Source organism: Anser brachyrhynchus, assembly GCF_964034855.1.
Source record: "Anser brachyrhynchus genome assembly, chromosome: 4".
Lineage (NCBI taxonomy): Eukaryota > Metazoa > Chordata > Aves > Anseriformes > Anatidae > Anser > Anser brachyrhynchus.
Window position 1 is genome coordinate 63,940,463 of NC_137698.1, and position 25,384 is coordinate 63,965,846.

The window sequence follows — 25,384 nt, forward strand, 5'->3', positions numbered from 1 at the left end:
AAAAAAGCTCAATGAGTCTTTTCAAAGCAGGGTAATGACTGCTCTTATTTGACATATTATTAAAGATTTCTTCCAAGTTTTAACCCAGAGTACACAAGAGAAAGTCTGCTGCCAGCTAAAGGCAGATGGGTGCAAGCAATTCTATCTCAGTTTCTGAGCAAAGATGTTGGCTGGCTGATGGCTGTCCTGTGTGCAGGCAGAATCTCCCACTTGCTATGTATATCTTGCATTAGCACGTTGCAAAAATCTGGTTCCCATTGTAAATATCAGCAGACTTCTCATTTCAAATGTGCAGTAAAACAGAGTGGGGCAAGACATATTGTCCAGCTGCAGCTCAGTAAGGGATTTCCTTCATTTGTTCAGTGCACTGGCCTGTTGAGATTGCTTAGGTAAAAAACAAAGCAGGCTTTTTTTTTTTTTATATACAGGTCACTTGGATCTGAAAGTGAATTACAACATCAGCTGTTCTGACAAGCCAAAAGGAATATTTTTAGTTCCACAGTTAGTAAACCAAATCAGCAGGACATGACTTTTTGCTTGTTCTCTGTGAAAACCAACTGTTCCCTAGTGCTGGAGGTGAAAGGGTACATTTTTGTTTTGGCACATGGAATGAGTGAATTTCAGCCACTTCACTGTTCTAGCAGAGCTCATTCTCAGAGGAAAACTTGGTGGGTAATCAGAAGTATCTGGAACTGCCAGTTATCTGGCCTTTATCTATAGAGTATTTAAAAAGTAGCTAAATAAGTTGATAATGAGCTATTGAAGGTTATTGTCCCTTATATAAAACATGGAGCAGGAATGCCACAGCTTTGTGGCCTATTTGATGCTTACATCTTGCTACAGCTTCAGCAAGGTCCCTGTTGAAGCACAAGCACCCCAAGGCATGATGGGCACCTGCAGAAATCTGGGATGACAAATCATTCCTCTCACTTTCCTTTTACGTTTGGTACAAGATGAGACAGAGAAATGAGAGAGAATCACTGTGACCCAAGCCATAGAGCAAAAATAATGCAACTGATTCCTCCAATGTTTTATAGAAATCTGTAGTGAAATGACGGTGTCATATAAGATCAGGAAACCCTTCTAGTAAATGTGCCTGATTTGTTGAGAGATTAGATCAACATTTTGCAACTTGGAAAAGGGATGAATGAAAGGAAGACGCTAAAACTCTGTGAAATTGTGAAAGGGACAGAAAAAAAAATACGGAAAAATTATTTACTATTTCATACAGTTTCATTAGCTGTCTTTTAATTCTTGCATGACTTAACTAATCTGGGGAAGACTTTACCTTTTTGCCACAGAACATTTTGGATGTTAAAAGTCCAAATGGCTGCAAAAAGCAGTTACCTGGATTCATGGAAAACAAAGATCCTCAAGGGCTGCCAAACACTGAGAAGGATACAACATCTAGCTTAGGAAGCCCTGCACCTCTGACAGCTAGATGCACCAGAGAGACTACACAAGTATGCTTGTCCTTATCCTATAGTCTTTCCTTATACATTAATTCCACATTTTGATCTGAATACACTTTTGGTCTTTCAGTTTCAGTATTCTTAAAAGCAACTTCTTTTGTTAAAGGAAAGGAGGAAAAGGTCCTGTTTGATGACTGTCAATTAGTGTTTGAAGTCTTCTTTTCATGCGTCTCTTACATCCACAAAATAGCAAATTCAGAGGAGAAGGTGTCAATTAAATGAAGTTTCAGTGGTAATAAGTAAAGCAGGAGGAATTACTCATATCTAGGGTCTTAATTCTTCCCAGAAAAAAGTGTCCTCTTCTGTGTGAAAAATTTCTGAAAGTTCAACAGTGGAGGAAAGACACTCATTTCGTAACTAAGACAAATCATAATTTGCCATAACTCTTCTGTGCTTTTTTATTCTCTGATGTTCCCTAAAACTTTTTGATGTATTTCAAAAGCCACACAAGTTTGGGTGAACCACAATTAGTATCGTATTGCCTCTGTCCACACAGTTTTAAGTTAATTTTTTAAAAGATATTTCCATTCACATTCAGTGTCTTTTAACGTGGGCTGTATATGATAATGTAAAACTGCTGGCTACATGAACTGAAGCCCTGTCGTTAGAGCTGAGTACTTGGTATTAAGGATTTCCCACTGTTGCTCTACTGTAACTTTTCAGATTGATAGATTCATCTGGATAACATACCTGCTGGCACTGGAACGGGTCGCCAACAGAAGCTGTGGATGCCCCATCCCTGGAGGTGTTCAAGGTCAGGCTGGATGGGGCCTTGGCCAACTTGATCCAGTGGGTGGCATCCCTGTCTGTGGCAGGGGGGTTGGAGTTAGATGATCCTTAAGGTCCCTTCCAACCCAAGCCATTCTAGGATTCTATGATTAACTGTTAATATGGGCTTTGTGAATGTTGCAGGCATGGGAAATGTGGGATGTCTCAGAGGAATCAGGGTTCCCCTTGGTGCTCTTTCCTGGCTTTGGCAGGAGCAGAGTTAGGACATATTTAAACTCTCTTTAATCCCTGGCCCCTTAGTGTAGTTTTAGGGACTTTTCTGAATGGTGAATTTGATCTCCTGGGGTCTCCCTGCTCCACCTCCAGCCCTCTGGCTAGCACACGAACCACATGGTGGGTTATGAACAGCCTTGTGGTCTGCCTCTGCAAAGCTGCAGAGGAGGATGGTACAATGCTTTTACCAACATTACCCATACAGAGAATTCTTAAAGGAAGGTTATTACAGGATCTTTCCAGAGGAACTATTGAAAAGGGAGGGCAGTTTCTCCAGCCATGCTGGCAGTCTCCCCTTGATGAGAGGAAATAAGACAGGTGGCAGAACAAACGCTGGGTGGTGGAGAAAGCGAGGGCAAATGGGGGAACCACTGCAGCATGATTTTCACCATTGCCTTCAGCCCTGTGCCGAAGATGGGTGCTCTGGCCTCGGATGGACTCTGCACCAATATCATCAATACCATCAATTTGTTTGCCTACTAGCTGTTCCCTGGCTGTGCTGCAGTGTAAATCCTTCTGGCATGGCCTCATGCAAGGCAATTTTTCTTGCACAGGCAGTAATAGAGATCCACGTATCCCCCTGTCCACTTTGTTGGAGGAGGGCATTGAAAAAAGATCTGGAAAGCATTTGTAAACAATCCACGTCTGCTGTTGTGATGTTGCGTGTGTACACTGGTCAGGTGCCTGGAGAGAGGCTGATGAAGAAACTAGAGTGTTACCATGCAGGACAGTTGCTAAATCGCTTTACCCATTAACTAGTGACATTTGAGTTAAACTAATGAGAAGCATGTCTGCTGCAATGCAGTGTACATTTATTCTCAGAGACTGCTTTTTTCAGCTTATGTACTGTTTCACCAACACTCTTAGCCACCATTACAGCTGATTAATGATGCCTTTCATTAAAGGGAAACTATTATGGACAGCCTTATTTGGTCTACTTTGAAACTTTTCTATTTCTGATCATCATCTCCTGTCCCTCCCTTCTCCTCCTTCTCATCTTTTCTCAGAAATGATAAGCGAGGCAAGAGATAATGCATTCACAGCCTTTGATCAAATGCTGTACATATGGCACATGATGAAAATCAGACAAAAAGCAAAGTGATATTCTCGATAAAACAGCTACTTCTACATTAATAATTTGCCATCATCTAAATTGCCATAAAAATCTCAGCTAGACTGATATAAGCCTAATGCCTTTTGCACAATAGGCAGGTTTTAAAGTACAAAGCTACATCTCTTCTCTGATACAATCTGTATTTTAATGGAATTTGCTCTATACGAGATGGCCTCAGGATTTCTCCAGCGAGGGTATTCAGCTGCTTGCTTTAGGCTTATCTGACTTTGCCTGTTTTATACTTAGCTTTCTGCAAGGAGTTTTCAGTAATATTAGAAGTGCAAAACACCACGTTCTGATTCTTTTGAACAAAAATACATGTATGCTCTGGACAGGCCCCTGGATCTACTGGACGGGGACTGGTAGGGGTGCTCCCAGTGGGGTATGTCCTCTTTGAAACAGTTACACCATTAGGTTTTCAGGTACAGATTTCTCACTTCATGAAACAATGAGAAAAGATGTATGGTGAAGATATCTCCCCTTTGGTTGCAGAAGTATCTGTAGTCCTTGGAGTATCATAAAATGATCAAGTGGAACAGCAGGAATTCCCAGAAAAGCAGTCAAGACACTATCTGGGGTCTCAGCACTGCTGTTTTCTCTTGTGTGACAACATGCACAGAGCATGACTTATTCCCACTTCTATCCATTGTGTGTTAACAAGTCACAGAAGAGCTTCGTATGACTGGGCAGGAGGAACAGAGACCCTACTCTAGAAAGACAACACATTTTCAAAAGACCATGTAGATGAATTACATCCTGGAATATTCAGAGTCCATATATAGTCCATATCACAATTTCCTTTAAAATATTCACCCTGCTGCAAAGACAACACTCAAACTGTTAGACAGGTGAGGGTATGAGGGATACCTCTGCTTAGGTACAAAGTTCCTAATTTTTTTGCACCATGATTTATCAGCCATAGAAGACATGATTTGTTGTCTGTATTTGCTTCTGTTCAGCTCTCTCTGACTTCTACCATGCTGTTCCGTAATACTCTTGAACAATATCCTGCTCAGGCTGGCCTTGACTTTTTCATCCAAACTCAAGGAAAATGAATAGGTTTAGCAACACGTCAAAGAAAGTATCTGGATTCAGACAAAAAAAGATGAAGGTAAAACAGCCAAGGTTCTCATAGATGGGAGGACTTGACTTAACTAACCTCTGCAATGGCAAGAGGAAGCCTGTTAGGCTAAATATATTAAGATGTCTCTCCTGCAGCAATGCCATTCAGCTAGAGGTACAATCTTTTGTGGAGCCATTATCAAGGTTATATTTATTTCCATTACATCATGAAAACAAAGAATTTCTATTAATAAATAGATACACAAAACAAGTAGGTTTTTTTTGTTTATTTATTTGTACAAACCACTGTTTTACATAAAACCTACAGGTAACTGTTCCTATAGCATATTTTCTTCATCCTTTAAACATCTCATACATTTTCCTATGCTGAGGTGTGCTGTGCACTAAGCACTCAGATAAAATGCTCTTAAAAAAAAAATCCAAAACCTATTCAGGAACATATAGGCATAGTGAGGCTTTTGGTTTGGAAAAGCTTTTTAGCCCTGGAATTGAAGACACGATATTGTACGTGTGAGCAGCTTCTTAAACATGATAGAGAACGGTGTACGAGGAATACAAGTGCAGCGAATGGCTTCTCAAGGACAGGAGCTGTTCAAAGGATTTCTGGCTCATAAATACTATTCCTATTACCCACTAGAACAAATGAGTGAGTACTAAATGTGGAACATTAGAAATCAATGCAAGAAGGTGTTATAACATTCAGTGGACTATAGTATTAGAAATGTGCTTTAGTTAAATGTCTCTAAAGTCAGAATCTTCATTACATTTATTCAGAGCAAGAAACATGATACAAGTTGTTTTTTTTTATTATTTTTTTTTAAATTTTATTATTTACTTATCCCTAAAATGCATTTTTAAGCTGAGGTCTTTGGAAATGTTCTCAATTCTGCTGTTCTTCAGTACTTAGTTTATATGATTTTCCTCCTCCTTACGATGAATTTAATCTTTACAACCTCTTATGAGATGTGGACTTCTCAAAGTGCATTAAAAACACAGTAAAGGCAAGAAAAAGATCAGTGATAATATAGTGCTTTGGTTCCTTATATGAGCACAGTGAGGTCAATAAGCAGTACGTTGATGAACATTCAATCTGCACTGAGGTGAAAGGAGTAAGATACACATTTAAAATGAATGCTTTAGCCTAGCAATTTTCAGCAACTAGTGTATGTGCTGGTGGTGATTTGCCTTGGTTGCCCTTTACTTTCTGTCAGGGCTCTGCACTGCACCAGATAGATCAGCATTAGTTCCTTCTAACTGGTGAGAGGGAGCAGAGAGAAAAAAAAAAGCAACAGAACATAGCAAGGACACCTCATTTGTGGTCAGTTTGCATCACAGAGGACCTTGTAATGACTGAGATGCCAACTTAACCCCCACATTGCTCTTTTTCCAGGTTATCCAGTCTTCAAAATTTTCCATATTCACTGCAGTGAGTCTATTATAAATTAGTTCCAATTATGCTCAGCTCTTCTCTCAGAGATCTATCCTGCCAATTTCTAACCATCAGTTATGGTTTTGACCACCTTATCTGCTCAATTCCTATGTAGAATTAAGGGATTTATAGAGGACTTGAAAAAAAACAGCAAGTGGTGGCAATGACTTGAATATCAACACAACCTCGTTAATGCTGGCAACAGTGCCCTAATCTAAATACCTATTTAGATACTGTTATTGCAGTTTATTTTGCTGCAGACCCTTCTCAAACACATGGGAGCTGTAGATCAGTATTGGTATGAGCCCAGTCGGCTCCCCTGATGTTTTCTAGGTGATTAGTTCTGCTCTAAAGGTCTGCTGGCAGTCTGTAAGTGGAGTGGAGACAGCCAGGTTGCTAAGGTCCCATACATCTCTTTGAATTGCCTGGTTTTGAGATGGGAAGGTTCTTTACTTACTTACAAGTATCTGTATTTAGCTATATGCTGTAACTTTTTGCAGGAAGAAAAAGTTCAAAGTGGTTATAGTGTAAATTGGGGAGAAATTTTTGAAATGGTTTATTTGGGGTTTCAGATTAAAAGAAAAATATTTACAATTAAATACCTTATATTTTTTAAAGTTTGCTGCCTCTTTTTGTGGTTCTGTTTGTGGGAATAATGTGCACTGTTCCCTTCCAATTCTTTATTTTTCTTCCCCTACTCCTTTTTTTTTTTTTCTTTTTTGGAAATTGTCATGCTCCAGGTATACTTGTAGACACTGTTATAAAGTCCAATAATACATTTCAAAGTGTTATACTCTTGGACAACTTAAAACCACAGACAGCTCTAAAAAGCCAGAGAAGCAGAAAAAAGGAACTAAATTTAAATTAAATTAAAAAAAAAAATCTAGATTTCATTTCTGCTATTAAAATCTTTCACAAAAGAATAAAGAAAAGTGGGAAAAGGAATGAAAGTGGAATTCTTTCTTCTGATAATTAGGAACTTAAGATTAATATTTTATTTTATGATTTAAAAATTCAGATATGAGAATTTAAAGAAATTTCCATTCTAATTTTAGATGTTTTTCCTCCATAATTATGAGAAATGTTTCCTGGATTTGGCTTCAGAATTTAAATACCTATAGACGAGGTAGGTGTCCCATGAAGTTGTTCATTTCAACTGGCATGAATTTAGGATGAAGTGGGTATGCCTTGAGAGATACCTATACCTCTCCATCTCCCATTAGAAGGACACTAAGCCTAGAAAATTGGTTTAGACTACATTTTAGATGGCTGAAATTAGAAATAGGGTTTTCCACCTTGCTTTGCTTTTGAAATCCTCAGTGGGCACACCCCGATTCACTTCTGCGTACCAAAATAATTGTGATCTGCAAATTCTTGAGGCACAAACAGTTCATTAATGCGTGTGTTTACAGCACTGAGCATAATAGGGCCATGATTACGATTAGGGATAACAAAAAATACTGTCACACTAACTTCAATAGTTATTGTTTTGTATTGTTTTGAACACAAAATTTCATACAGATTCTAAAGCTACAAAGTCCATTGAATTGGAACATCACAAAGAGTTACTGGGATCAACAAAGTACTGGGTTTCCCTCACTGAACCCAAGCCTCTCTCTGTTTGGTTTTCTGCCTAGTATTATCTATGACTGCTCTAGGATCCACAATCCATTTCAGGATTACATTGTGCAAGAAAGGGTGTGTTTGCCTCATACACATTGTGAGCTAGGAGTCATAGGCTGCAAGTCCTTTGCACTTTCTCCTGCAATGTGCCGAAGGGTCTGCTGGAACAGCAACAAGAGTCCAGTAGCTCATGCCAGAGTTGGGCTGTGGTTCTCACTGAAAATCATGCCAGGGAAATGCCAACACTTCCAGCGCTGAGCAAGTAGGACCCTGTGCCATCTGGACACATAGCCTTGTACCAGTCTCTGGTGGTGGTGCCTACTTAGCCATTTAGGTCTTCTTTTCTTCCCTGTTTAAAATGGAGGTCCTTTTTTTCCAGTCAGTGGAAACTTCACCGGACTGCCACGACTTCTCAAATATGATGGATAGTGGCTAAAATAGTTGCTAAAACTTCATCCATGAGTTCTCTCAGGACCCATGGATGTATCTCATCAGGTCCCATGGATTTGTGCACCTTCAGGTTCCTTGGCTGGTCTACAGCGGGATCAAGGTATTACTCAGTGCCTGGCGCTTTATTTGTTTTGAAGGGAGATCTTTGCTTTTTTTGTCTACAAGTAAACACAGCACCTGCTACATCTGCTTTCTTCCAAAATTGGTTAATATGATGCAAAACATACAGAGGCCAAAATAAAACCTTTCCAAAATGAAAAAGTGAATATTTGTAGACCTGAACTGAAGAAGCAAAAGGTTGGATCTGAGCTTCCAAAATTCAGCATGTACAAGTAATTCATAGCTACTTCCATTTATCCTCTAATCTTTTAGAGAAGCTTACTAATAATAAGATTACAACTGAATATAAAGGTAAAATTTGCAAGGTGCAGGCAACATTTTACAAAATCCCAAATGCAGTACTCAGAAGAGTAGGCAGAACATTAAATATTTATCTTAAACTTCTGAGAATACAGGTGAAGGTACAAGGTTGGGGACAAAGAAAAAAAAATCAGCTTTGATGCCTACTTTTCTGTCACTGGCTTATATAGTTCTGTGTTTCTGTATTTATTTCAACCTATCAATTTTATCATATTAAGTATGATAAAGGTGTTCATATGATGTTGCCATATACTGGAGACAACACAGAACACTTACAGTTTAGCACTTATAAAGCTGAAAATAACAAATACATGGTATTTCTTTTATGATAGTATATTTTTTTCTAAATATATTTTAGTAGGATAGTTTAAGTTGGAAGGGACCACAGGATGTCTCCAGGGAAACCTCCTGCCCAAAGCCAGGAGAGCTGTGAGATCAGCCCAGGTTGCTCGAGATTGTTCTAGTTGGGTGTTCTAAACCTCCAAGGATGATGACTGCACAGCCTCTCTGGACAGTGTGCTCCAGTTCTTGAATGTCTTCAGGGGGAAAATGTTACTGTGTCTTGCTCTTAATTTAGAAATATTTATCAACAACCTCTTCTGCTCTTGAACAGACAAATTTAAAAAATCTGTCAAAACATTTTTTTTGGAAAATAGTTTATAGATACACTAGGATGTTTTGCAATGTATACCCCTTAACAATCAAAACCATCAAGGAAAAAAATTGCAGTTGAAAATCTTCAATCACATAAATTTTATGAGTGCTTGATTTTATTTTGAGTGTTTGATATGTAACCTTAATTTGCATATAAAAATGTATACATTTATGCTTTTCAAAGGAACAAAGTTTTTAGGTTGTGATAGACCACAGATAAAGCTAAAGGTCTCAGATCAAATCCTCAGTGGGTACAATTAAATGACATTTCATTGACTTCAGTGGATGTACTCCAGGATGTGCCAGCAAAGATCGGGAATATGAAAGAAAAGCATTGCAAAAGCCATGAAGAAAACAAAAGCATTGAAATATTCTAATATACTGTGATTGTGTGTGAATCCCCAGAGAGGTGCATTCTGGAAATATACCAGGAACAGCAATTACAGTGTGGATAAAGAAAGACAATGAAACCATCTCATTTTAGATTCATGGGGTCAGAAAACAGAAATTGCCTGGCTTATATTTTCCTCTTTTGAAAACCACGTAAGTTAACAAGAGAGGGAGAGCACAGCACTAAAAGCAGAATTTGCTGCATTCATGTAAAAGCTTTTAGAGGAAGGGAATATTTTTGGGTGCTTAAGGACACAACAATGCAGTGTTAATTCATCAAATGGGGTTAGCCAGAAGTTTGAAGAGCTGAGGTGAAACTTGAAGTAAAGCTGAATATTTACAACTTCACTCAGTCTTAATCCTAATGCTGCAGCACGAATACATTTTCATAATCTCCGTGCTTGTGAGTCATCCTGGCGTCCTTTGCAGCACATATTCACACTGGGCTATGTAATTATTTTTAGAAAATGGGAACTTTGTCATCTTTGCCATGCAGAGGGATCGGGTGATGCAATTGGATCCCCATTGCTTTCCTGAACTTGTGACAATGAGGAACAAGTTCATACCAGTGATTATTCATGAGCTTTGTCATAATCAGGATGTGTATATGTAGATACAGAGCTGCTGGGAACGGTTTCAATTAGAGCTCTGTGTGTTTGGGACTAGTGATGCTGCTTCAGGCTTTGCAAGCCAGTGAAAATAACCTTCCAAATACAGCAGCTTAGACCTGAAAAGCCTTGAGGGGCTTCCTGTCCTGAAGGAAGGATCAGGCCAAAGGAGAGAAATATTCTGCATGATCGAAAGCTTACTTACTTGACACAAAAGTGTGGGCCTGACAAAAAGTACTTGGGATTACTGGACAGCGAAGGGACTGTGTAATGAGATGTGAAGACCTTCACCTTTGGGTCATCTGTGACATGAAGTCATTATCATCTGTCAGATGTTTAGTGGTCTATGTGAAATGAGTGTTGTCCTCTGTTCCCTGTGACAAACGGGTTCATCACACAACCGCAGCCAGCCAAAATGGCATGCTATGGCATATTTGCAAGCACATCAGGAGCACTAAGTTCTAATGTAGTGTCAAGGTTGAACTAAGTCCCCTCATTCCCAGTTGTTTCTCTGGTGATTTTGCTTGATGTTGACCTTTATTGTAGGATTGTTTCTATTGTTATTCTTACTCTTTACCCTTCTCATCAATTACTGTTTAGTATAAAATATGTAAAGTGTGTTGGGAGCTGGAACCACCTGCCTTGAAGAAGGTCCAGTAGAACAGCCTTTCTGCTTCACACCTAAAGTCTGCCTAACCCAGCCCCCTGTTTTGAGTCAATGTTCAGGTAAGAATATGATAAAGAAGACAAAAGTGGAAATATCCTTCTACTGATATGCATCTTCACCCAGCAATCAGTGATTTGAGACTCTGAACAAGATGAAATTGTTTCTGCCTTTGTACTGAATAGGTACTGATGGACCTATTGTCTTTGAATTGGTCTAATCCTTTCTGGAGCACATTTGTATTTTTGCTCTCTGCAGCATAGCAGCAGTGAGTTCCAGTGAGTACCAGGCTCCTTCCTGTCTGTTACCTTCTCTTTTCAGCTCCATCAATCTTCCACGCCTGTCTCACGTCACAGCCTCAGCAGGAGAACTAAATGTCCCATCTGAATCACAGCCTAATGGTCTGGGCACTTCCCAGGAAAATTTCTGGGCTTCTCAAGACATTTCCCACGGAAATGGAAAAACCTGGTTTTCCAGTGTCTGAAAGGGTCATAGAATTATAGAACGGTTTGGGCTGGAGGGAACCTTAAAGATCATCTAATTCCAACCCTCCTCCTGCCAACACCTCCCACCAGACCAGGTTGCCCAAAGCCCCATCCAGCCCGGCCTTAGACACCTCCAGGGATGGGGCATCCACAGCTTCTCTGGGCAGCCTGTTTCAATGCCTCACCACCACCCTCTGAGTAAAGAACTTCTTCCTAATGTTTAAAAACCCAGATTTCCCACTTCTTGTGTGCATGCTTTAAACCTTGCATATTACACGGTGGGAGAGAGGTGGCTGTGGCCATGCTACTGGCAGTGTCATAGAAAGGAAGCACTTAATGCTTCCCTCTTCTGCGAGGAGCCCAGTGCTGCCAGTGCCTTCTACATGCTGTGGGCTGTTTTATTGGTGTGGACCATGGCACAGGGGAGAGGAGGGGGAAGAAGGGGGGTGGAATTAGATGATTTTTTTAATGTCCCTTCCAACCCAAACCATTCTATGATTCTACAGTTCTATCACGCACTGGGGGCTCAGCATGACCCTGCTTAGTTAACACCTGGGCCTGGGACAAAGACAGGTTCTGGGTGGCACAGGGTGGGCTGGCACCTTGTGGGTGCTCCAAGCAGCTCTAGTGACAGCAGGCCACCTTGGGTGGGGGGACAGAGCTGCGTTGTAACCGTGGCTGCTGCTGCCTAAAATTCACATAAGGTCTGTTTGGGGCCTTTTTTTTTTTTTTTTTTTTTTTTTCTAAATAGAAGGAGAGCTGGGGCACCTAGTTTTATTCTTGGTTGTTGTACAGATGAGGCAGTGGAAGAACAGCAAGCTTGATCCGCCCAGGCTCAGACCAAGAGTGTTCACACTGAGAAATACCCCCAGGAACCACATTCCCATGTTTTGCTTTGACCTGTCCCTTTGCATAGTGAACTTACTGAGGACAAAAACTGTGGCTGATTTCCTTGTACAGAGAACTAAAGGAGAGCAAAGGGAATTGAGGCACCATTTGCCTGGTTTCCCTGCTTGTGCAATGCTGCCCAGCTAGCTTGTGTTTTAAAGCAATCCAGTGAGAAATTTTAGCAAACTGTTGTGACACCTTCTCCAACAAAGCCTCCAGATGGATTTGTGTAGTGGTAACAAATAATTTTTGCCTATAGATTTGATATTCATTGTAATTTGTTCATTGATTAAGTTGGACCTTTGTAATGTTCAGTAATCACTGTATCATTATGAGCAACATACTGAGACTCCTAAAAATGTAAAAGGACCTCTGACTACTATCTTCTCCTTTCTGTAGTGTCGAAAATAACCACCATACCCAAGAAATACATTGTGGGGTGGGGAAAACAAGAATGCAGAAAGCGTTTGAAGGCATATCTTTTCTCTATGATGAATATTGCTGTGTCCTGTTTGCAAGCACTGGAAACTTGTCACTCAGTAACTAGCAGCCTGCCCAGAGAGTAAATTAAAGTGGTTGATTGAATAGATATAGATAAAAAATAAGAAATCAAAAGCACACTGCATAAAATCCCAACTTCATAAAATCCACTACAGTGGAACACCCCTGTAATGAAAAGTACAACTCTGGAGGACTTGTCCTATCTTCCCACCTTATTTAGTACAGTGTCTGGGTTTTACACTGCTCCTGATAAATGAAAGCCATCATATTGTTGCTATTGACTACAACATGGTAAGGACTTTCCAAAGGAGTAACCTTATAGGTTACTGCATAAACATGTATTTGATGTATAGAGGCTCTGACTGAGTGCGTTGCTGAAGATGCTTTTAGAATGTCCTACAAATATTTCTAAGGCAGATACAACAATGCTTTACACACTGATTCATTATGCTGTGTCTTTATTTGGTGCCACTGGGAAATGTAGACACATCTATCCTCTGATATATTAAAGAGGTAACTTCTAGTTGTCCTGGTTTCAGTTAGGACAGAGTTAATTTTCCCTCATAGTAGCTGGTAGGGTGCTATGTTTTGGATTAGGATGAGAAGAGCGCTGACAACATGCTGATGTTTTAATTGTTGCAGAGCAGTGTTTACACCAGGCCAAGGACTTTTCGGCTTCTTGCTCTGTCCTGCCAGCGAGCAGGCTGGGGGTGCAGCAGGAGCTGGGAGGGGACAGACCCAGGACAGCTGACACAAACTGGCCAAAGGGGTATTCCATACCATCTGATGTCATGCTAAACAATATATAGGGGTGGCTGGCCAGGGTGGGGGGGCCGGCTGGTTGGGGATAGGCTGCGCATCGGTCAGCGGGTGGTGAGCAATTGCATTGTGCATCACTTGTTTCACACACATTATTATTATTATTATTATTATTATTATTATTGTTTTCATGTCTTAATAAACTGTCTTTATCTCAACTCACAGGCTTCACTTTCCTGTTTCTCTCCCCCATCCCAGAGAGGGAGGGGGGAGGGTGAGTGAACAGCTGTGTGGTGTTTAGCTGCTGGCCGGGTTAAACCACAACACTAGTGAAAGGAGGCATCTAAATGTCTTCAAGTGTTAGTGTCTAGAGCACTAATGAAACAAATAGCAATGCTTACAATCAATATTATTTTCTTATGCAGTAAAAGCAAACAAGCAAACAAACAAATAAATATATAAATAACCCAGTGAATGGACAAAACTACAAAGTTTTGACCCAGTTCTAAAATTTCCCAAACTTCATGTTTTTGGCTTGAAGCCCTCTCTGTTAACAGCATCCTTAGTATAAGACACTGAATAAAATCATTGTTGTGTAATGAAGTCAAAAGTATCCACCCAGAGAATGCGTTACAGAGAATTCCAGTGTTTTTAACCTTGAGATTTTTACTCTGCTGTGTGAACCCCAGAGATTTTCATCTGAATGAATATTTTGAGAATTGCCTATTTCTAAATTTGCCAATTATGCTTGTAGGAGCTGAACGTTTTCTGACTTAAATTATATATTTTCTTCAGATAAAGAAAATCCTACTTCTCATAAATATTTCATCAGAAAAAATGAAAACATGTGAGCTTGACTTACAGATAAGATGTCAAGGTTTTAGGAAAAAAAAATTGTTAGGAAAGAAGCTGAATTTCAGAAGAAAACCAATGAAGAAATTCAGAGTAAACTAACTTACTCTAAGGTTAGAAAGAAATGCACATTTATACACTTAGAGTTTGTGTGCAAATCCCATAATTACATATGCAAATAACCAATTATCAGAAACTGCCAATTTTAATGTGGTGAGTGGTTGAAAACACACATACACATTTTAGCATGACAGTATATTGAGTTGCATAAGCAGATTGATGATTGATATTTATTCTTTAGTAATTTGCAATTTGTTAATTTGATATTATATCACTACTACATAAATATATACCTGTGTGCGTATGCTTAAATTGCATAGAGAGTATCCAATACCATATACTGAAGCATTCTTGTTTTACTACTATATACAATGAAAGTAAGCATCAACTATTTTAATTTAAATTCCAATCCACAAATAAAGATTCATGTTGCAGCAACTGTTTGGAATTGTTGATCTTTCAGACATATTACCATGGCTGGTAATGGGATGCACTTTGTGAAATTTCAACTTTTCAAGTAAAGGGGTTAACATTTAATCAATAGTTCTCACTGTTGTGGGCTCTACTGGGAAATACTAGGTTGTGATATACGCTATGCATCATGAAGCAGGAGTTAGAGCCTGGGAGAAAAATAATCTGATTGCAGAGTTTCATTGACAGTGCTCTACTCATACATTTTCTATACTTCATTATTTTCCATAAAGTCCACATAAAATTGCCACGGTCTTTTCCATTATAGTGTCTAAAAGATGTCACATACCAGATTGTTATTGTGTTCTCAAAATGTTTTTCCACGCTCCTGTGAAAACCTTTGCCTGGTTCCCATTGGGAGTTACTGAGGCATGTTAATAAATTGGAGTGTAATGAACTGGTGCTCAGTTTTTCCAGTTAAGGCATAGGTATGGAGATTGCTTCCATAACTGGCAAAACTGTGTGACATTTTTTATTAGAATATAAAGATTGATCAGAACAAAAATACTTATCTAAATATTCCAAAGGTCTGAAAAAATTTAAATCCAGGGTCAAGATTTAGTAAATTTTAAAACCAGACAGCTATGATTATTTAACTTGGGAAGAGTGAGAGGTAACTGTGGTGAGATAATCCTTATTTATGAGAAGAGCTGGTCTGATTTCTAAATTGGATACCAAGGGCTCATTCCTGAGACATGTCATGCAACCTTGTTTCTACCGAAGAGCGAGGTCTCAAAAGCCTATATACAACTGAAAACAGGGTGACATCTGGATTGCAGACTGATGTCTCAGGCATATCAACAGAACAGATGTAGCATGTCTGCTACGTATATGCTGAAAAATACTCAAGAGTTTTCATCGGTTTCTGTGGAAAAAGCAAATCTTAATCATGTTATCTTCAGTTAAAATTTCTTGTTAACATGTATGCTGTTTGGAAGACATTAACACCACTGTGCTGCTTTTCAGAGCTAATTTGCATGTTTTGCATGCCAGTCTGATGTTTTCCTAAGAGCACACATTTTCCTATTGTCTCAGTCACTTCCATGTGTCCACAGGAGTCAGCAGAAGACCTTCTCACTGCCTTGGCCTAGCCTTTGCGGAAGGTGAATACCTGAAAGACTCCACACATTAAAAAGGTTTGCTGACCACTGCAGACGGTGCTTTACAGGCAGTCCTGTCTTCCAAGATGATAACAGCAGGTAATGGCAGTCCACAAAAAGTTTTACTGTGCCACTTTGTTTGGAGATAGCTATTATATGAGAATACTGAGCAGACAGAGGCATAAGATGGAATCCTATTTATTTTTCTATTGTTAGGATCTGTGCTCAAATTTTTCTTCTCTCTAAGCCATACTTCAAGTAGAGAATATCCCATCAGCAGCTCCATATGTGTTTCTTTTCATGCTAAAGCTGTTTTACCCTGGGGTTTTGTAGGTAAAATGATAACACAGAAGAATTGTGTGTTATCTTTAATTACAAACATGCTTGCCATTCCCCTCACAGTTCTGAAAGAACAGTCAGCTAAAAGAGAAAACAAATCATTCTTTCAGTATGTTTGTCGCAATTTTTATACTGCAAAGAGCAATGACAACTTGCCATGTATCAGTTTACAGGGAGGTATTACATGGCAACTGTTTAGTATACATGTCGCTAAAACTAGCCATCTAACTTGAAGGAATCATTATTTTGCTACATAGCTTAAAGGTGACTGGTCCCTATAAATCACTCATACACTATGTGTGGATATGTTGTTCTTTACAGCCTGTTTGGGGGGAATTTATAGAGTACTTCTCCAATAAATAACTTAATTACTGAAATGGAAAGGCTGCAAATGTGTTGCAGTGGAGCAATGCCATTCCAAAATGATGCTACATCTTCCTTACTAGAACAATATCCAATTAAACATATTTTATTATTAGGATGTCTGGAATTGAGCCGTTAAGGAATATAGCCTTTTTGTTTGTTTGTTTCTATACAAGCTTTTATTTTTCACCATCCCCATACATTACCCACTTTCATTCCCCTCTGTTAAACTATGGGCTGCAGGTACAGAAAGGGAATGCAAATGGAGAGTCTCTCTCTTATCACTGTTAAATATATTTTTTTGGCAGTGTTCTCCTGACCCAGGGAGTGTGAGACTCTTAAAAATCAAACGAAACCAGACTGCATGTGGGATGACTTGACATAACAACGTATGGTACACCAAACAGCTTGGAAGTAAGGAAAAACAGTGCCATTTTTGGACAGCTCTGCTGTTCTCACCTCCATGCAGTGCTGCTACAATTGAGAACTTACACATGTGCCCACTTTTCTCCTCCCAACATTTTAATACTAACATCATAAGTATGAACTAAATTTTACCTTAGGTAGCTATAGGTGCCTGGTTCCCTGTAGAGTCAGGTCACGTTTGTAGGCTGATGATGGCTACAAATGATTTGTGGCTCTAAAATATCTTAGTCTGTGAATGTTTAAGAATGTAGCATAAAATTCATAGAATAAAAAGTAACCATATTTGATTTACTGAGTTCATACCGAACAATTTCCCAATCAGTTAATGTACTGTATTGCTTTTCATGTGACATACATTTTTGACTAGTAAGCGATAAATCTAGTGAACATAGCTCAATGGTATATCACAGCTTGGGTCATGGGCTCAGTTCTGGTGCACCTAGCTAACCATCTCCTCCTGCTAAAACAGATACACAGTGTGCCCCATCTTAATGCATCAGACAAAGCCCAGTCACAAAGCTCCCCTTGACTTTGATGATGTGGAAATAGGTTACTGTATGCCCACATCCTGATTGCCTTGATGGGCATTAAAATATCTTGAAGAACTTTCTTAATATTTGGTGTTTCAGTCAGGACTTGTGGCCATCTTTCTCCCTGGCTTTGCTGTTTGCATAGTGAGCATTGCTTCTGGTTGTTCCCCTGACCTCAGAAGTGCTTTGCTCAGTAACTTGTTGTGGGTACAAAGCTGAGAATGCAACTGAGCATCAGAATGTGATCCTCACCTCTTGCACCTCACATCAAGTCAGGCAGGATACAAGTCAGGGAAAAAGACTGGCAGTGTGACAGAAAAGAGGACGTCATCTGAACACTGTAACCAAAACTAGTGACAATGCCTTGGTATTGCTTTCTGAATTGAGTAAGACAAAGCAAAACAAAACAAGCAGATTCATGTGATAAAGATTCAGTACAAGGTAGTAATTTACTTTGGCTGTGGACTATATTCAACTTGATTTAAATATCTTAATATTTAATTATCTACATTCATCTTACTGAAGTGCACATAAAGGAACTTCTTCAAAGAAATTAGCTTTGAACATTATTTACAGACAAGGTGACAGCTGTCTAATTCATTCTCTTGTGCCAAGGGAGAACAGTAAAGTGATGTAGAAAGGTTTTGAACTGTATTATTTAATTCACACAATAAATTTCAGTAGAGTCATATGGTAGGATTCTATTTGGTTCACTGCCTTTCTACTGATTGCCTTATTAAATGTTTGTACCTCTACATCTGTCCCACCTGAATAATTCCTCTTGTTATCTTGAAAAAACTTCCAAAATCAAAAGACTGTTTTTCCAACAGTAAGTATTCCTTCTGTTTGTGTATGTGTATGTTCCCATGTAGCTTGAAACACTTGCAAGAGCACAATACTGTCTTAAAGGCCTTAACGCAGAGCAATGTTAATTTAATTTAGTTACCAGCAATGCTGGTTGCATACTCTGTACTGAGCAAGTTCAGTTCTGCCTTGAGTTACTTACTGACTACAACTTGATGGCAAATTGCAGCAAAACAATAGTGCAGGTGGGTAGACAGAAAGATCTCTCAAGGTTTTGTCCAGTCATAACAGGACGTAAAGTAGTATTTGTAATGAAAAATCAGAGCACTTTTGGCTTTGATTCTCCTCATAAAACGGAGTTGTGAATGCTGTGCTCTGCAGTTTCTATTATCCTTTTAGCACTGAGCTGTGTAATGCTGGTCTTTCATTAAAATACTCTTGAGGATAAGGAAGAACAGATATAATCCTGACCTTACCAAACTTACCGTTTTGGAGAGAGGAATTCAAACTTTAATGTCAAATAGCTGGTATGTCAGTCCAGAGCACAGTAAATGAAAAGAAAACTGAAAAGTTGAGATGTAAAAAGGTTAAAATCTATGTTTCAGCAATAGGCTTTGCAGAAAGTGATTGCTCTGATGTAGATTAAGCTGTACACTGACCTTTCAAAGAATAAGCATTTTTCTCAACTGTCACTGTATCAATGCACAAAACAAGCAATATCATTAGGGAAGGCACCCAGGCTGGCAGACTTTGAAGAGATTATGTCGATGAGTCATGACCCACCCATTCAGCAAATAAAGTGAAGGTTAAAGCTTGCATGTATAGAATAAGGTTAACTGGAAAACTGCAATTACTTTGCTCTCTTTAAAACAAATCTTGGAGCCAAAATCTGGGATTATTTAGAGATAATGTGCTCCAAAATTTCTCCCCCAACCCCATCCCTGCCAAATATAAAAGGGCTAAAATCAGCTGTTGTGAACCCCTCCAACCTTTTGCACATATATGTGTTCAATACTCAGTGGGAAACAGCTTTTTGACCCTATGATTACTATCCTGATTTCAGACATTTTTACCTTGCATTTAGCAAATGATGTTGGAGAAATATCCTCTGCAAAATAGCTAGCTTTTTAGGACACAGGTGCAGGCGATTACTTGAATCTGGAAATTTCTTTTAAACAGATATCATGTTTTTAAGAGTTTTTTTTTTTTTGTGAATGTTTTGTTGAAAATCCCAACAATTTTTTTTCCAAAACATCTTAGTAAGCCAACAATTGCAACTGACATAATATTTTATCAGAGTCATTCCTCACCAGCTCTGGGTGTACATGTTGGAATCAAGGCCTGACTATAGGCAGTAACTCAAGAATTGATCCTGGCAAGTGGGTAGATCTATCGCAAGGTCTTTGCAAACTTCACCAAACACATCAACTCAACCGTATCCAAAGTGGTGCTGTATCATTCGTATCAAAGAGCCATGTCCAGTTGTTCTTAGCACTTGATAAGTTGACTTGTTCTGGGATATTTTCACTTTGTTTACAGAAAAATGTGACTGCTCTTTTGAGCACACAGCAGAAATTGTGGCAACAGGAAAATAAGAATGCACAAAAGTTTAGGCTGTGTGATGAACTAGTTGCTCAAGTTGAAAGTGTTTCCACCCCATAGGAATAAACTTACATTGCAACGGGTGTAATGAATGCACTGCTTTTAGGCACAAAGCCAAGCTAGATTTAATCTAACTCCACTGGCCAATAAATGAAGAGATGGTGCCATGAATTTCAACACTGAAACCCTTGGCAAGCCTGCCAGAGAGTGCGAGCTCTTACTTGAGGAGCCATACCCAGTGTTGACATATCTTTGCTGCACCTGAACACAAACCAGCAAGATTAAAACTAGATTTGGTATATTTATACAGGTTGCAGCCAGTCTTCAGTGATGGAGAACAGACATTGCTCTAAGTGCAGGGGTTTGGTGTGTGAGCAGTTGCTGGCTGGACAGATCTGTCTGAAGGCTGGGCATCTGGGCCAAGCATGGCCTCGGACTGGAAGAGCAGCAAACCACAGGCAGATGAAGTCTTTTCTTCCATGCCTATTATGGAACTCAGGAGAAATGGTCAATATCAAGCTCTCTACCAACAGCATTTGCAAACAAGACAGATATTTCCACTAATAAGCAAAAATAAGCAGAAAAAAAATTGACTTCCCTTATGCAACCCCTTCATCTGTGCATGAAACACAAGATCAGATTAATCCCTAGTTGATCACAGCTCACTGAACCACTTCACATATGTCAATCAAGGTTATGTATGCTACAAAGTGCAGGCTGACATGAGGAATTTTACACACTCAACTCAAGGCCTTTGAAAAGCATCATTGATCTGGATGACGCTAGCATCAGTCTTTGTCCTACCAAGTTTTAAAAGTGCAGAAAGAAAAAGGAGGGTGGGAAAAGAGCCCATGGCAGTGCAGATTTCAGCTTCTGCTATGGCAATGAAGCCAAAGAGGCAAAAAAGTGATAATGGAAGACACCAAATAAGTCTTTCTGCTAATCGCTCTTCACTCATTCAGTGTGACTGGGAGACCAGGTGGTCAGCACTGAACCAAAACCTGCTTTATCTGTGTACTAACATTGTAGCAAAATGGACATAAATGTTCTCATGTTCTAATGCTATGCTGATTTAGGTTATGCTGTTCTGTAGACAAGAGCTTTTTATCTGATGAGGCCTATGAGAATATTATTTGTCGAATTAAATTACATGCACAGCTATCAATGACACAGGCCAAACATGGTAAAGTTTCTTGTACTGTAGGTAAATGTGTAGAGCTAAGATGTCCAGCAACTTAATAGCCATGATCTACCACAAAGAAGAAAAATACATGATTACATATGCATAAATTCTTCCTGTGCAAGTGTTTGACATTTGAAGCTCTGAAAAATTTCCTATTGAATCTGGAGATCAGTAAGCACAGAACAGAAGGTCCTGACTTTGATTATTTTATGTTTCTCTTCAGTTAAGATGGGGCTGTAACACAACTGTTGCATCCTCAGGAGTTCTGTTCATAGTGAAACTTTGCTCATGATGGACTAATGCTATTCATGATGATATCCCACTGTCTCTCTCCTCACTGGCTTTGAAATAAATGCATCAAGAAACAAAATCCATAATAAAGTTTTTATGTCAATTACATATACCTACTTCTTATATTATCTATTTTGTACAAAACTTGCTACATGGCATTTTAGTGTGGACTGTGATTAAACTGCATTCATTTCCGTAATATTTTCTGTTAAGAAACTCTAATCTCATTATATGTTCATAATTTCTGTCTCCACGAAGTGTAAAGGTCCATTATTCATATCCACACAATGTTGCCTTTCCCTCTTTAATAATGTCTTTGATTTTGAAAAGTCAAAGGCAGGATGTGCTGTTGCACTCTAGTATTTAAGCCTTCTTAATAGCCCATCTTGCATATAGGCACTAATAACATTTCTTTTTTCCTGGACCATCCCTTTCATGCTCCATATTTGTCTAATTGTCATTGCATCGAAAACACATGCATGTTAAGGGCCTCTTGATGTCATGTTAGTCTCACTGCATTTTTTTTTTGTGATCCTGTGACTAAAGCTGAAGTAAATCTGGACCCCATGTTACACAGTCTTTGCCAGCTTTGCTGAACATCTGAAAATCTGAATCTGAAAAGAAACTCTGCCAGGAGGTAGTCAAACTAAGTTTCAGCAGCTCAGATAACAAAGAGTACTAGAAAAGGCCTTTCACAGATCCAATATTTATTGGATTTAGACTCATTTCAATGCCCAGTTTCATCCACTTACAGGTTCTCTGATTACCCCTGTCTTTGTAGTCTAGCAGTCTGAAGTTTGTTCTTCTGGACTAGGTAGTCCAATAAACAAAGACTTTCTCATCATATTAAACATGAGAGTTGCTGGAGATTTTTCAGAACTATGACACTTAAGAAAAGACTGGTTTGCACTCTGCTGAGGTTAATAACTTTGCAGAACTCATAAAAGCATTCACAATTGTTCTTGACTGAATCATCATAACAGCAAGCAGGTGCTTATATATAATCATACCTTTTGGGAATTGTCTCAGATCATTTGTCTGCCTCAAAGGATGTTCCTCACAGCTATTCATCTGAAAGACATAAAATGGCTCAAATTGGCCACTTGGCTTTCATTTCTACCAGAAACAGTGTACAATTCAGGATTACTTTGTTGTTTACACATCTTAAGCAAGAGACACAAAAATGACACTTTTTTATGTCAGAAGTAGTTTCTTTTGTGTTAATGAGTAAAAAGTCCTTCTATATTTTCACCTTTTTTTACAAAGTCTATTATGTCAAATTGATTTGTTTCATGAGATATGTTGGACTGAAAGGGTATAAATGTGCTTTCTGGACATAAATGCTTTTCAACAGATTTCAGACCCTTTAATGTATAGTGCATCACTAGTAAACAGAACCACACAAAAAAGAAGCCAATGGGCCTTTAACACATGCAATGATATCTTTAAAATGACAGAAAATGTTAACTTTGCTGAAAAATGTTAATGTAAAAGAGTTAATCCTTTCCTTCAAATAACAAGTGAGGAACAATTCAATATTTATCTTTCAATTGTCCAGACAATCACTGCAGAAATCACACTTTTTATATCGCTTCTGGACTTATATCTAGATTTAAATTCTTAAAACCAGTATTTCAATCAAGTATTTTAATCAAATTTTTATTATTATTATTATTTATTTTTATTATTATTCAGAGAGCACCAGGTGAACCAGTTCTGAACATTATTAGAGTATTTAATGAAAAAGTTCCCTCAAAATTCCACAACAGCTTTTTTTTTTTTTTTTCCACAATATAATTTGGGTAATTTTCCCCTGCTAAATCAAAGATGTACAATGTGGTCAGATGTATAATATACCAGCCGGAGTGTAAAGGCTCTACTACTGTTTTGCAGTTTGTTTTGCATATACCGTGTCACAGCACACCATGGTAGACCTGGTCTCTACAGTCATCCGAGCAGCCTATCTGACAGCATCTCCTCTTTCAGACGTTGAAACAATAAAACTGTTTGCTTTTGTAAAAAAGAAATCAACAGTAACAAAACCAAAATAATGTATGCTATCCTGATGCCAGTGGATCATTTTTATTGTCCTTTTTTTTTTTTTTTAACATTTGCTCCTTTGCCCTTAAAATCTTAATACCATTACCCTGCATCAAAGAATCAAACAGCTGAAAGACAAGCTTCTGGGTCTTGTTTCCGTCTACAGAAAAAATGCTGAGCAGTAATCAAGAAAATACCTTGGTTTCTTTATGATTTCTTTTTTTGCTTTGGGATCAGAGCTTCATTTCAAAGTGCATTTATAAAGCTATATCTGAAATCTCAGTGAAATATCTGGGAGGGCCCTTTGATGTCAATCAATTGCATGTGAGCCTTAACAAGTACTATGCTCCTTGATTTTGTCATGTTGTACAGCGGGTAAACCATTGATTTAAAAACTGAAGTAAAACTTAGATGATTAAGTATGGAAATTATTCTAAACTGTTTATAATGAAATGTAGATTTTTTTATATTATATTAAATCTGTAACACCAGTCTGGTAATTTAACGATCTTTTTTTTTCCTTTTGCAGATGTGTGCAGTTGAAGGCTGATTTCACACTTTGAAAGCAGAAAGCTTTTGTTATAACAACTTCTCTCTGTGGAAGTAATTGACTTTGGAAGGTGAGATATTCTTGTGTCTCTCCACAGATTAATTCTTTTGGATCTTATCCGCAGTGGCAAAAAAATAGAACCTGTGTCTCCTTTGCTGCAATTTAAGCATGCTCAAACATTATTACCACTCTCTTTTCTAACCCTTTAAGGACAGGCGGTAATAAGGAGGTAGTAACCCTGTTTGCTTTAGGTTTCATTCACAACTGGTATTTCTTCTAAGTGGAGAATATAAGTTAGAACTGACTTTTTCATTGGTTAAAAAGCTTTCAATACATGAGTTAAGAAATTGGAGAAAGATAAATGCTGATTTTCAATTATTTTCTTCCTACTGTGAAAACTAAGACACCAAAAATCATTCAGTCTTGTATACATTTTTTCTTCTACGTATTATCATGTTCATTCTGATGATCCAATTTTTGATGATTTTTGGAAAGGAAATTTAACCTGTTACTAACTATTTGTGTAATTCACCATGGAATCTAACATGTTTGTGATGCTGCTGGGTTCTTACCCCTAGGGACAGGCTTCCTTCTGCCTCATCCAGACCCATGCCTCTGGCTGGCAGTGCAGTCAGTCTGCAGTCATCCAGAAGGAGGTGTTCTGAGAAACCCAGAGAAAGTCAATAAACAACCAGAATTGAACCTGTGTGCTAGAGAAACAGATTGCTCAGGGTAGCACTGCAGCAGTGGTGTCTGATCACAGCAACCCAATTCTTCTTTGTAATGGATGGCCAGAGGGGAAGTAAAATGGATGCAGAGCAACATAGAAAAAGAGCAAAAAGTTCTCTAGAGACTTGGATGTCAAATGAATGTATAAGGGAACATTTACAGTACATCTTGTTTAACTGGAATTAAACTTATCTTTAAAACAATTCCCAGCCTGCAGAGTGTAAGAATGACTGATTCTCTTTATTAAGTATAATCTTGTAAGATATCTACTTAAAGCAGATAATAATTAATTGCAGAAGTATACTATAATTAGCTTTTAATGAAAAGTACTTATAAAGATAAATATTTGTATACTCATTGTATTGATTAGAAGTTTAAGGAACAGACAGGCTCAGGCAAATATCTGCAAGACCAGTCAATGATCCTTTAATTTTAATTTTGGAGAGATTCATACCACTTATTCTAAAAATTGAGCTAAACTGCTCCAGTTATGAATCTAGTC

General features: G+C 38.5%; 1 protein-coding gene across 19 annotated transcripts in view; it reads left to right on the forward strand.

Annotated features, from left to right (window-relative positions):
* The window catches only part of LOC308194188 (uncharacterized protein), a 208,397-nt gene that overhangs the window by 6,232 nt on the left and 176,781 nt on the right, over positions 1 to 25,384 (forward strand). For 18 of the 19 annotated variants that reach the window (XR_013950372.1, XR_013950373.1, XR_013950374.1 and 15 more), the window contains exons 1-3: positions 13,641 to 13,656; positions 15,981 to 16,124; positions 24,133 to 24,223. The gene's annotated coding sequence lies outside the window, so the exon portion shown is untranslated. Of the gene's footprint in view, positions 1 to 13,640; positions 13,657 to 15,980; positions 16,125 to 24,132; positions 24,224 to 25,384 lie in introns of those variants that run through there. The other variant, XM_080589715.1, reaches the window with a different exon arrangement.